Source organism: Eptatretus burgeri, chromosome 1 (assembly GCF_056783735.1).
Source record: "Eptatretus burgeri isolate ZD-2024b chromosome 1, Ebu_testis_v1, whole genome shotgun sequence".
NCBI classification, from domain to species: Eukaryota; Metazoa; Chordata; class Myxini; order Myxiniformes; family Myxinidae; genus Eptatretus; species Eptatretus burgeri.
The window spans coordinates 98,626,842-98,639,960 of record NC_140961.1 but is presented as its reverse complement, the minus strand read 5'-3'; positions in this window follow the sequence as shown (position 1 = coordinate 98,639,960).

Sequence of the window (13,119 nt, the reverse complement as noted above, 5' to 3'; positions counted from 1 at the left end):
CTCTCCCCCTCTCTCTCTCTCTGCCTCTCTCTCTCTCTCTCCCTCTCTCCCTCTCTCTCTCTCTGCCCCTCCCTCTCTCTGCCTCTCTCTCTCTCTCTCTGCCTCTCTCTCTCTCTCTGCCTCTCTCTCTCTCTGCCTCTCTCTCTCTCTCTGCCTCTCTCTCTCTGCCTCTCTCTCTCATCTACAAGTTCAATGAGGAGGACCTTGGTATTGCAATTATATCAGGAGTTTTCAGTTTGGTTTTAGAAGAAAAATCTTCTTCTTCTTCTTCTTCTTCTTTCGGCTGCTCCCGTTAGGGGTCGCCACAGCGGATCAACCGTCTCCATTTCGCTCTATCCTCCACATCTTCCATTGACACTCCAACCACCCGCATGTCCGCCTTCACTGCATCCATGAACCTTACTCTTCTCCTGCCTGGCGGCTCCATCTTCAGCATCCTTCTCCCGATATACTCCGCTTCCCTCCTGTGCACATGTCCAAACCAACTCAATCTCGACTCTCTCACTTTGTCTCCAAACTGTCCTACCTGCGCAGTCCCTCTAATATGTTCATTCCTTATCTTCTCCATCCTCGTCACTCCCAACGAGAATCGCAGCATCTTTAACTCTGCCACCTCCAGCTCCGCTTCCTGTCTTTTTGTTAGCGCCACCCCCTCCAAATTTTAGAGGAAAATAGATATGGATAATAATCAACGCATTAGAGTTTATACAGTGGTCATACAATCAACACATTTGGCCAATATGGGATTTGAAGTTGAAATCAGAACATAATCCCCATCAAAACGAAGCTAGCATTCAAACTCTCATAAAACATTCTCTGAGTCGGGTAAATTTTACATAAATTGAATTATTACTCAGGCAGTTGTCATGTAAAGTCGTTTTAATAATAATAGGGCTTATGTAAAGTTTGTATTTCTACATTACAAAAAAACTCATTCAAATGATGAGTACACCGGCCAGTTTTCAAATCCGTATTGTTTTGAGAACTCACGAGTTGTTTCATATTGTATGTGTTCACTTATGTAAGTATAACAGAAAAGCCCTGGATGAAGGGGTGATATACCTTGTGGACAAGGCAATGACATCACTGCAAAGAGGTCCAATTATGTCTCTCCATCCTCGTGTCTTCAATTGTGAGAGGAGGGCTATATTATTTACGAAGGTCACATGAGTAAAACAAACAAACTTTTTGCAGTACAGTCCTTTTTTTTCAATCTTTGTTTGCAAATACAAGGAATCTCAGACACTGAAAAAGATAATTTAGTTGCATTCTTGTATTGCACTGGAGGCAAGTACAATTTACTCATCAGTACTCATAAATAATACGGGCAGTTGTGCTAATTATACAGCTCACACAAAGCACGAATTTTATCCAAGGTACTGGCTCACAATATCCTAATATTTCGTGAAGATGCCATGTGATTCTTAATATTCAAAAGCTAAATTCAAACGGCATAGCCGTCCAAATCCAAAGGGCAGTGTGCTCCTTGATTGCTGCACCGCCTGATGGTATCTTCTCTGCAGAACGGCAGTTTTCATTGTTTTTCTCCGGTGGGGGTCGACCCCAAACTCGACAATCAAATTAGAGGCTCGTGACAAACTGAAGTAGCCTGCACAAATTATTCATGAGTCTAAACAGTTCAGATATTCTTGCACGCTGAGACAGTGGAAACTTGTCCAACGTCGCTTCTTTGGCCACGGACAGGTTTAAGAAGTGTAAACATTCCAAAGTTTTGTCAAGAGTAAGGGACATGACCACTAAGTTGGTGTGTTGATTTTAAAAGCGTGTTCTCGCTGTGAGTATTATTCATCCGGATTTGTAAAAGAATCAGTAAAATGTTAAAATTTCAAGAACTACATTATATAAAAATTTTAAGCCTTTTTTTTTTAAAGGTTTTGCTGTTTTTTCACATTGCTTTCTCCATGTCTGTGGAAAATGCAATAAAGTAGGAAGCTAATTCTCATTCGTTTTAGATTATATGTAACCCATTTTTATTTTGGGTGGACCTCTGAATAAACATAAAATTGTAAACTACCTTCAAAAAGAATGTGGTTTGATGATCAAAGATGTGCTTACGTGAAGTTTATTGATCTATCTTTGTTTGCAGAATAAAAACATTTGTTCAACACTGAGAAATGCTCTATTTGAACAAAACTGATGCTGACATAAGCACACATGTTCTTGATTCATTTAACTATCTGGAGTTCTCATTATCTTGAAATCAACCTAAACCCAATAGAAAAACAATTTCAGCACTCTCTCACAAGTAACAACATTTATCGATAACAAAGTTACCAGTTTCATCCCGTAACACAGTGGCCTGCAAAAGTATTCATCCCCCTGCTAAATTTTCACATTTTGATGCCACCTGAGCTTATTTAATGATGCTTTCAAATCAAATCTATAATAACTAGAAGGGCAGTTGGTAGAGTGCCTATAATAACTAGAAGGGCAACACCGCAGTGCCTGATCCACGAGAACATATCAGGCACAATACATTTTTGAAATGTCATGCTATATATCGATTTTGGCCCGATCTCTCCATGATGAAGAATCACTTAAAAAATTTAATAATTGTCGTATTCAAATCTTGATTCGGATCTTCACCGAAATCGAATCAATTTGTTCTTGGCACACACCCAACCTGTCCACCAAGTTTCAACAAAATCAGTCCACAACGTTTTGAGATATTCTGTACACAAACAAACAAATGAAATTGCTCGTTGAGCAAGGAATTGCCGGAATAACTTTGTCATATCTCCATGATCTCTGAAAAAACAAAAACGTGGAAATCAATTTGGTTCTTATAAGTCGATAGTGCTACTGTTTAATGAGTTATAGCACTTAGTTTGGTCATGATCATAACTAGGAAGTCAATCGGACTTGAAATGGCGTTTTATCGCAATTTGAATTTTTTGCCCCGACCCCTCCCCCCTGACATTCGACCCCCGACCGTTAAGAAGGGTGTTGGTGTGACACCCCAATGAGACATATGGTTGGATGCAGAATTGGAAAATGCACATTTTGGATTTGGTTCGAAGTCGATACGACCATTTTAGCGGACGTTATTGCGAAAATAAGAATTTCGGTTTTTCGGTGACCTTGACCTTTGACCTAGATTCACCAAAAACGACAAGTGTCAAAGTTGGACCATCGCCGACGTCTGTACCAAGTTTGGTCATGATCACTGAAATGGTGTGGCTGCTACAGGGTAAACAAACACACAAACAGACAGACACACACACAAAATGACACACACAACCGACCAACATAATTGCCGAAATCTGAAGGATTCCAGCAATTAACAAACAGATAGACACATAGAATAACACACACAACCGACCAACATAATTGCCGAAATCCGAAGGATTCCGGAAATTAACAAGAAGACTATGTCATTCAGAGCACAACACTTGCAAACTCTATAAAACAAATTTGACCTAAAAAAAATAATTGGTAGTTGAATTAAATGACCAAATATGCAACTCTTCTTCAAATTTTCAGTCAATTGGATGAAAATTGACAATTTTAGAAATTCGGCCTATGTTGTCCTTTTGGCCAATGTTGGCCTGAAAAATAATTGATGAATGAATTCAGTGACCCTACATGAAAATCCTCTTCAAATTTCAAGTCAATCGGATGAAAATTCAGGATTTTAGAAATTCCAACTCAGTTGTTGACCTTGAGCCTATGTTGACTTTCTGGTCAATGTTGACCTCAAAAATAATTGGCTGGTTGACTCTAGTGACCTGAAATATAAATCCTCTTCAAATTTCAAGTCAATTGGATAAAGCGCTTTATGAAGGATAAAGCGCTCAAAATGATTTTTTTTTCTCACTTTCCTCACTCATATTATTGAATACCTCATCGACATACCTACGAATTGCTGCATACATCACTTTTGTAAGCGCTATAGTTTTCATATTAGATGCTTGGAGCAATTTAATGCATTATATGGTGTGATTTTCCAAGATCTACTCTCACGGATTAATTCAAGTATATAATAGAAATATGAACTGGGTGTGCTTTACAAAAGTTTTATGGTTTCTCTTTGTGAGTTTCAAAGCAAAATATATTTGATAACACCCGATTTCCGAGCCGTTCGCCATATTACCGTGTTTTCCAAATTACAGAGCCAAATTTTTTCCACCTGTCACACAACGGATATCTCGTGACACAACGGTGTGTCTTGTATCTATCACAACGGTGTGACACAACGCAGGATATCTCTTTGGAATGTCGATAATGCAACGTTGTTTTTTTAATTTGTTCATGAAAATTTCCCTAAAACAAGGGTGAAAGCTACTCAAGGTTTTTGGATTGTATACAGTACGTACTGTAGTCAGTAATTACACCAATTCCAATCAGCCGATTACTGAAAAATTGTCGATATTGGCCAAGCACTAATCCATATATATGTATATATTGTTGCGAATTCGCGCCCGCCGGCGTACGGACGGCCACGTAACTCGGATCGCGGCACGTCGCCCACCAGACGGACGATTCAGTCGTGACCCTCCGGGAACTATCGCCCGGAGCCAGTCATGGGTGGGCCTTTCGACCCCACCACAATCGTGCCAATCGGCCACCCACGTAAGATAGGGTTGTTCGCCAAACTCGACCTACCTAGGTACCCACGCGGATGGTAAACCGGGCGATCGTACCTCGCCACAGGTCGACTCCGGACACGGGCCACTTAAGCGACCCGTTCCGTACTATCGGGATAACCGAGCGGTGTTATATCGTCGACCTCGACGGTTCCGATTAATTATCGGGCGTATTCAGCCCACTACCAACCCTTTACGTGAAGTAAGATGGAGATTCAATTAAAGAAAAGACGAAGCGAAACGGGAAAAACAGTTCAACATAAGGCACATTTATTCCGCGGCAAACGGAAAAGCACACATATACAATTACAACAATTATGCACCAAAAGCAATTGCAACAAAAGAAACACAATGCAGATCTACTACCGACTACGCGAGCACACGGCAACACTTACACAGTTTTACTTTACAGACGGCGCCGACAACACATATATTCAAAAGCAAAAGAAAAGGGCCACCCTCAACTACAAGGGGGCAGACGGGGCCTGGGGCGCGAGACCGCGTGGAGCCTACCCGTCTTGTGATGAGCCGCAAAAAGGCGGCGGTGCCCTGACTCTGCGCTCCTCCGCGGGTTTCGTTGGCACTTCTTGGAATGGGGTGGGAACGGGGCCCCCTTTTCGCACTATCTCAGCGCGGGGGGAAACAGGGGGGGTTGTTGATGCTCTTGGGAAAGAGGATAGCTGGCTTGCTTGGGTCCCGCGACGAGCGACCTCGACCGCGTTCCCGGCTTCCCCTCTCTGCAGCTCCCCGACAGACTCCGAACCCCGACAGACCGACTCTCCTCCAGACCCGTCTTGACTGCTGCTGCCACACTCTGCTGCTGCCACACTTCGCCGCCGCCACACCTCGCTGCTGCCACACCTCTCCAACTCGCCCGAGCCCGAAACAGAAACTGCCTCCAACTGCTTCCGACCCAAAACAAAACTGACTGAATTCGCCCCGCGCTCGGCGCTTTATAGTGCGGCAGGAGAACCCATATGCAAATTTCCGGATCAGGATGAGCTCGGGGGCAGAGCGCCACAGATGCCAACCCTCCCGATTTCATCGGGAGGCTTCCGAAAATTCACCCAAACTCCCGCCCTTACGATCACTATCCTTATCCTCCCGAAATTTTGATATTTTTGCACTGTTCACTAATCAGAATGTACTAGTATGAGAATTGAATGAAAAGCATCGTCTGCTACGTATAGCATGTGGTAACTCCATAACGTTCGCTGCTACCAAATTGTACGTAAAAAATTGCAAATTCAAATGAGGAGCAGCGAAACATTGGGTCTGGATCTCGCTTATGCGATCATGCACTGAGATTTAGTGCATGCGGTATGTGTGCAATACAGTGCATGCGGTATGTGTGCAATACAGTGCATGCGGTATGTATGCATAGTGTATATGCATGCGATACGCTCACTGCATGCAGCTGGGCCCCGTACCAGCCCGGCGGTCGCGACCACCGTGCGGTGTTTAACAGCCGCTAGAGTTCTACGAGTCGCGCTGCAGCTGTGGAACATCGACTTCGAAGTTACCGATGCTTCAAGCCCTCGATGTTGATTACGAAATGGCAGAAAAGAAGCTTACGAAGACCAAGAAATGGTCTCAGAAGTACAAGACCGAATACAGTCTCCAATACCCGTGTATTCAAAAGTCTGAAAGAGGAATTCATCATGCGTATTGTACAGTATGCAGCGTTGATATTTCAGTTGAGCACGGAGGTCGCGATGATATTCGGAAGCACGTTGGAAGCAAACGGCACACAGACATTGCAAAGGAGAGATCTTCGAGCACGAGTACCGGTACACTTCTGAATTATTTCACCAAACAAGGGACAAGCGAGGAAGAGGATGTTACCCGAGCGGAACTTCTCTTTAGTGGATTTATTGTGGAACATAACTTGCCCATATCAGTCTCAGATCATGCTGGACCTCTATTTCAAAAGATGTTTCCAGATTCAAAAGTTGCTTCAAAGTATGGATGTGCAAGAACAAAAACTTCAGCAATAATTGGTGAGTTGTCAAATGTTACTGCTTCATCTATTGCCGATATTGCTAGACTAGCTCCATTTAGCCTAGCTACAGACGGTAGCAATGACAGTGGTGAGGCCCAGCTATATCCTGTCCTGATTTCGTACTATGACAACAGTGCTGGGATTGTGAAGCAAGGTTTGCTAAGTTTGCCTGCGTGCAAACAAGATTCCACTGGAGAAAACATTTTCAAACTGCTTGATCATGAGTTCAGTGACAGGAAAATTCCGTGGGGAAATTGTGTTTCCTTTTGTGCTGATAATGCCTCTGTCATGGTGGGCAAGCACAAAGGAGTCGCTGCTTATATCCACAAACAAAATCCAGAGTGCTACATCATGGGATGCCCTTGCCATATGATGCACAATACGGCCAAGAAGGCGGCTCAGGCCTTACCCATTGAATTAGATGACTTTCTCATCGATATTTACTACTACTTGGACAAAAGTAGTAAACGCGTCAAAGGAGTGAAAGCACTGCAAGAACTCTGTGATGCCCCGACACACAAGATTCTGAAGCATGTCGCAACAAGGTGGCTGTCCCTTGGTCAGTGCCTAGACAGGCTGATTGAACAGTGGGAGCCACTTCGCCTCTTCTTCAAAGAAGAAGTACGAAGAAAAATGCAACCAACTGTAGCCAAGACTCTAACAACGAGCAAGAAGGACGGCACTGTATCTACTGCCAGTACTGGCACTGCAGGATCAAGCACTAGTGGAGCAGCATTCACCACTACCACTGCAGTATCTGCTGCGAAGAAGACAGCAGGGACAGCACCAAAACCAATGCTGAGAGCAGGTAGCATCACCGGCCCTTCATCACGTTCATCTACAAAGCAGATCCCTTCAGAGTCGAGAAAGACTGTGATAGTCCCATCTACAGGCAAAGAAGGACCCAAGTTAAGTTCTGCTTTTGCCAAATCACTTGATAGAAGCTCAGCAAAACCTTCGAATCAGAGGTCTTCTTCCTTGGCTGCACCTACCTCAAGCTCTCTCCTCAAACGTAAAATTGGATCTGGTACTACGAGTCTGACCTCTTCTGCTGGCAGTAAACGCAAGTGTGATCGCCCTGCGGCTAAGTGTACTACGAGTTCTACAACTAAAAGCGCATCTTCCTCAAACACTGTGCAGGAATCTAGAGAAAAACGTGTCAACAGGATGTTCTTGTCTCCACAAACAAAACTCTATTGTTTCTTCCTTCGATATGCTAACAAGCTTTTTGAGAAGGGGAATCTTCTGCTCCAAAGAGACGAACCCTGCATTCATCTCCTGCACGGAGAATTGAATGGTCTTCTGAAAGATATCTTCGTACGGTTTTTGAAACCATCGGTGTCATCGGTTGCTCTGGTAAATGTACCCTTCTCTGACAGAAATCATCAGAAGAATGATGAGGACCTCATGATTGGGAACGATGCCAAACTGTATATAAGGGAACAAAGGAGTCTCAAGAAATCCACCTTCATTCTGAGTGAGTCAGACATCCAAGGTTTCTTCAGTGCAGTTCGCTCATATTATGTGAAAGCCTGCAATTACATCTTCAAAACCTGGCCGCTAGGTGATGAATTAGCCAAGCATGCTCAGGTGCTGGATGTTAAGCTACACCAAGAAGTGGGGTTTGACTGTGTGGAGTTTTTCATCAAGAAATTCCCCTGTCTGTTCAGTGGCGGTGATAGTGACATAGACAGTCTTGAGAGTGAATTCGCTCACTACCAGGCAGACGCCTCCATAGCTACAATTGCTACTGAGACAGTGAGATTGGATGAGCAGTGGCATCGGATTTCACAGCTCACAGATCCCTGCACTGGTGCCAAGAAGTATCCTAATTTGAGCAAAGTGATGAAGGGAATCTTGGTCATTCCTCATTCGAACGCATCATGTGAGCGGGCACTCAGTCTTGTACGGAAGAATCATACTGAATTTCGTCCCAATTTGAGTGTCAAAACCCTGGAAGCTCTCTTAATTGAAAAACTAGCTCATAGCACCCCTTGCTACCAGAGAGAATACAGCAAAGACATAATCAGAAGGGCTAAAAGAGCCACACAGCTGTCACTCAGCAAAGCTGCCATGGAAAAAGCAAGCAGCAGTAGTACCAGCCAGTAAGGTAAGAAAAATATTGCTTCTTTTGGGCTTTTTGTTAATCTTTGATTGTCCCCTAACTTACTAATATTAACATACATGTAACATTAAAAAGTGCACAATTTTCCCCTTTTTTTGTTCAAAAATTGGGAATTCTTAACATGTTAAATGCTCCAAAATAGGGCTCAGAGGGCACTAGAGAGCGTCTAGAACCCCAGAGCTTCCAGGGCCCTAAGGCGGGCCCTGGACCCCGCCACAAGGGTCGAGCGCTCCGCGCTCGAGATGTGGGCTTCGCGCACATTATTTGGTGTCGGTTGCAAATCCTCCCGAATTCTGATTTCCAAAAGTTGGCATCTCTGAGAGCCACGCTCGCCCATTGGACAGAGGAAAAGTGGGCGTGAACCTCCCCTGATCCTTGAATTTGCATATATCAATTCTACTCCGACGCGCCTGGAGGCGGGGCCAAATCGCCCCGTGCTTAATGATTGGACGTATCAGAAGTGGGCGTGTATCATTCCTGATCCGACTTTTCCTCGGAAAGGCCGCTTTTTGCACCCGTGGCTCAGCGCGCGTCCCGCACGAGGCCAGGACAGCCCGATGCTCGGCGCCCACAAGTGGTGCGGGAATGGCCGCAGAAGGAGAGGCGAAGGTGGTGGAGGGTCTAAAGTGGCGGTCCCTGGCCACGGTGACGCTTGGAATGGCGGTGAGCGAGGTTTGCGGGATGGTGCTGTGAAGGTAAAGGTCGTGGCTGTTGGCGTTGGTGTTGTGAAGCGGCGTTGCGGTTGGTGGTTGTTGTGTGATGGCGGTTGAGACGTGGTTGGTTCAAAATAAAGATAGAACAGAAAAACGGCTATCTTAAAGGGTCGCAGCCCGAATGAATCACATTTATTCCCTCTAAACAACGGGTTTGGGGCTAACTACACATGTACTTACAGAGATATCTCACCTACAGGACCTGAATGGTGGTTTGCGAATTTCCTCAACCACAACAATATATATATATATATATATATATATATATATATATATATATATATATATATATATATATATATATATATATATATATATATATATATATTGTGGGTGTGTGCAAGTTGTTCATAAAGTATAACATATTCTCTCTGCTAACTCCCTTACCCACACCCCTCTCTCCCTCTCTCTCTCTTTGCCCCATCCTCGCTCTACCCCCATTGGTGGGGGCGTTGAGCAGTGCAGCACCCTCCTTCCATCTCTCTCTCTGTCCCTGTCCCTGTCCCTGTCCCTGTCTCTGGATGGATCCAGACAGTGGTTATAGGAGTTTGTCTGGGTGGTGTTTATGTCTGGACAGGAGTTTGTCTCTGGACATGTCTGGGTAGTGTTTATGTCTGGACGGGAGTTTGTCTCTGGATGGTGTTTATCTCCAGATGTATCCTGGCGGTGTTTGTTTCCGGACGGTTTTTATTTTCGGATGTGTCTTAGCGGTGTTTGCTTCCGGACTGTGTTTATCTTCGGACATGTCCAGGTGGTGTTAATCGTATGACCGGTTGACAATGGATTTCAGACATTACTTTGTTTCCATCTTCACTGTTATTCTATGCAGAATCATTTTGATGAGACAGTATAAATTGTAATTAACGCTCCACTGCACGTCTGCCTTCCCTTCTCCCTCACTCTTCGCTCCCCCACCCTCCTTACTACACCTCCCTCCTCTCGCTTTTCCCCTCCACCGCCTCACTCTTCAGTTTGAGAAGTGATTGAGTGACAATGGACAGTGCAAAGTATTGGAGAATCCTTCATGAAAACCTGCTTGAGTCAGCAATGAATCCGAAACTGGATAGGAGATTCACATTTCAGCAGGACAATGTTACCAAGCACAAAGCTGAATAAACATAGTGGCAATATTCTGGGCGCTCACCTGGTGGTGGCTGAATAAGATAACCATGGAAACACTCGTAGGCATGGATGACCCACAAAATATGTAATGGAGAAAAAAGTAAATACCTATGGATTTTTTTTTTCATGGCATGAACAAACTTTTGTACATCATGGGTGATAAAGTTTGTGGTCAAGTTTCATCAACATCGTCTATGTGGTTTCAGAGAAGAAAGCAAATATATATTTTTGGAGGCAACCCCAAAGGTAGAATCCCTTCGACCCAATTTTTTTTTAATGTTGTGAACAAACTTTAGAACATCACGGATGATGAAGGTGGTGGTCAAGTTTCATTGGAATTGTGTGTGTAGTTTCTGAGAAGAAAGCAAAGAGCTCTTGGGGGGGGGCAATCCCCCCCCCATCAACACCCTTACACCTGGAATTTTTTAATGGCATGAACAAACTTTGGTACATCATGGGTGATGAAGGTTGTGGTCAAGTTTCATCAAAATTGTGTGTGTAGTTTCTGAGAAGAAAGCAAATACCTATTTTGGGGGGCAACTAGCAGCGATACAGGTAAAGAAACTCCAGGTGGAGACGCATTACGGACAGCTTCAGATGCAAGCTCGGAAACAACAGTTACATTCTCGGACCACAGAACAATAACTGGATGAATTGCAGGATTTCCATCATCCTCCAAATCAATATAACACAGCTTGATCTGTTTCCTAACTGTACTCCCATCTTTCAGCTCGTCACCAAAAACACGAGTTCCTTCCTTGCGAATAACAACACCTGGCAGCCATTTCGCTCCAAGTCCATGGTTCCGTACATAAACTGGATAGTTTACCACAAAGTCACGCAATGCAGCCGTGTGATCATGATGGTATTTCTGACTCTGACGCTTGTTATCAACAGTTTCACCGATGTCAGGATGAACAAGAGAAAGTGTGGTTTTGAGTTCTTGCTTCATAAGCAATTCGGCTGGAGGCACTCCAGTTATGGTATGTGGTCTGGATCTGTAACCGATCAACATGCGTAACAAACACGTTTGAAGCGAATCTTGAGTAACACACCTTAACCCTTGTTTGATAATCTGTACAGCACACTCTGCCTGACCATTAGAAGTGGGTTTAAATGGAGCAGAACAGACATGTTTGATACCATTCAATCTCATGAATTCCTGACATGTAAAACCCAAACCATTATCACTTACCAACACATCAGGAAGACCGTGAGTAGTCAACATGATGCATAAATTCTCAATGGTGGCAGCAGAAGTGCTGGTCGACATGATAGAGCACTCAATCCACTTGGAAAATGCATTAATGACAACAATAAACATTTTCCCTAAGAATGGACCTGCAAAGTCAACATGAATCCTGGACCAAGGTTTGGAAGACCACGACCAAACACTCAACGGCGATTCCACTGGCGACTTGCTAAGCTGCATACATGTATCACAACAATGAACACAAGATTCAAGTTCAGGATCAATACCAGGCCACCAAACATGAGACCTTGCGATAGCTTTCATTGTTACAATACCAGGGTGGGGACCATGTAGTTCAGAAACCAACTTCTTTCTTCCCTGCTTTGGCATGATGGCATGTTGGCCCCAAAGTAAGCATTCTAAATGGACAGATAACTCATCTCTACGACGTAAATATGGTTTGTACTCTTCTGAGTCTGGTATACCGAACCAAACGCCACTCATAACACAACGCTTAACTCCAGACAACACAGATTCTCTGTTAGACCACAACCTCACTTGAGCAGCAGTGACTGGAGAATTGTTACTCTCAAACACATTCATAGCTAATACGAGGTCAGCAGGTTGAGGAGTATTGTTTCAATCGGTGATCGGTACGGGCAGTTGACTCAATGCATCAGCACAATTCCTAGTGCCAGGCCTGTAACGACTAACTAATAGTATAATTGTAACCAGACAGCGTCAAGGCCCACCTCTGAACACGTGATGACGCATTGATGTTGATCTCCCTTGTTCTCTGAAAACAAGAAGGTGAGCGGTTTGTGATCAGTTTCAAACTCAAATTTACGACCAAACAAATACTGATGCATTTTGGTTACCCCAAACACACAGCTTAATACTTCTTTATCAACCATACCATAGGCTCTTTCAGCTTTCGACAAGCTTCTTGTTGTATCGTACGACAATACAACACGACACGACATCACACGACAATACAACATGCTTACATGGATCATAATGAACAAGCAACTTGTTATAACACAATAGACCTTTAGCTTCCTTGATGGCATCATCCTGGGCCTTGCCCCAAATCCAAGTTTTTCCTTTCCAAAGTAACTGATGCAGGGGTTCTTGCACTGTGCTCACCCGCAGCAAGAAACTGCCAGAAGGGTTGAGCAAACCCCAAAAAGAACGCAATTGTGAAACATTTTCTGGTTTGGGTGCGTTCTTGATTGCTTCGACTTTGGAATCACAAGGCATGATCCCAGTGGCAGTGACTCTTCTGCTGAGGAATACCACTTCGGGTGCCATAAACACACATTTCTCACGTTTCAGTCTGAGTCCTACTTTGTCCAAAT